Raw genomic sequence first — 2035 nt, forward strand, 5'->3', positions numbered from 1 at the left:
AAATTGTAAAGTATTTGAAAAAATCGATAATCAATTATCAGTGATGATCAACAAACAAAGTTGAATACCTATATATCCTGCAGTTAGGCGTCTCCTATTAGTTCAATCTAATAAAATAAAAAAATGATAAACAACTGCTAAATTAAATTAAACCAAAATTCTAACAAATTAACAAAATTATCCATTAACTGTAAACTAGATTGCTTAATAAGTTCTCATTGCAAGGCTTTATCACATTTTAATATATCTTATTTAACCAAACAATGCTTATCAGTTTATATTTTAAATTTAAAAAAAAATCTCATAGCCATTGGTTGCGAAGAAGTACGAATTTTAGACAAATATCTGATTGAATGATTCATTTGCATTGTATTGTTTATGTCTTCCGCAAAAATATTTTGAATATTTTGCAAAAATATTTTGAAAAAATTTGGAAAATTAGATAAACAAATACTAATGATGAACTTTTATTCGTTAATAACAGACGGTGATATCTTCTGTTGGAGAAATGAATCCATTCTTTTAGTTCGATATAAGTACATATTTACTTAACCAGTTAGTGATCCTTTCTTTTTTTTTGAATAGAATTTTTTAAAAAATGAAAACTTGAATCGTTTCTTAAAAAAACCTAAAATCTGACATTTCAATTCTTTTTATTTTTTTGAATTTTTTTAACTTTTTTTAAATTTTTTTACTCCTTTTCAATTTTTTTTTAAATTCTTTAATTTTTGATCTTATTTTTTGACATTTAATTTACAATTATGAGTAAAAAAAAGTTGAAAATGACAAATGAAATAAGCAAATTTGATTTTAAGACGGGAAGTAATTTCGGGATGTTAAACGTTTTAAAATTTGTGCCATTATTGTCAGAAAGTAAAATAATTACCTATCGTCTAGCAGCGAGCATCTAATGCTTGCTATGCAATTCTATAAATTGGTTAATTTCTACAAAATGCGCTACGCGATATGAATGTGCATTTGCGTGCATTTGCATGCACTTGCGCTCAATTCCTTCCCGAAAAAAAAAAAATCGCAAAGAATTGCATCTTAAAAAATTGCAACGATTTCTGCAATATCTCTAAGTTATATTTGCTTACTTTCGTTTTTTGTTCACTCGTTTATTCAATGGCTCATTTACTTAATTAGTCATTTAAATGATTTCTTTATCTTTATTTCAATTTCTGTTCAATTATACCTCATTAGTTCGATTGTTTTATATAATTTTATTTATAAGCCAAGACACATTTAGTAATGATCAAATTTCTTGCATCATTTTTGAACTGGAAATGTTTAAATTTATATTAAATAATGTTCAATTAGAAATGGACATGTTTAAATCTAAATAACATTTTAGCGTAAAAAATTCAAAGTTACTTGATGTAATTGGAAACAAAAAGAATAATGACCAAGATAGACTTGGACAAAGACTAAGCTAGCAGGTGCAAGAATGGATATTTAAACTTATAAGCAACTAAAACATAATCTTTTTCGGTTATTTATATATTTACATGGACAGCCAAAAATTATTAAATTAAAAAATGCGAATAATAAACAAATTGGGAATGACAAAAACTTAAATGTGCTAAAGTTGTTAATTTCGAGAAGTTAATTCAAGAAATGATTTCGAAACTTTGTTATTAAATAATGAGTGACAAGAGCTTAAGTTTGTGTTTTGAAATTTGAAAAAATTTAAAATTATCTTTTAAAATTAATGGAAGTCTCTATTTCGAACAAATATAGATTTTAATTAAAGTTATGTTTGTTTAAATTAAATTTTGCTAAATTTTAGAATAGAAGAAAAAAACTGATTAAAAACAAATTTGATATTGGCATATTGATAAACGAACCAATTTAATGATTGATACTAAAAGTTTCATTTGAAATCTATTCTGCATTTCATACTACATTAACGCTGCATTTCACGTTGCATTTCACGCTGCACTTCACATTACATTTCACGGTTCATTTCTTCGTAATTCAAATAATTTTTCTTAATTTTAATAGGAAAGAAGGAAACAAATGATTAAATTCATTG

The sequence above is a fragment of the Loa loa genome, assembly GCF_000183805.2.
Source record: "Loa loa unplaced genomic scaffold supercont3.14, whole genome shotgun sequence".
Taxonomy (NCBI): domain Eukaryota; kingdom Metazoa; phylum Nematoda; class Chromadorea; order Rhabditida; family Onchocercidae; genus Loa; species Loa loa.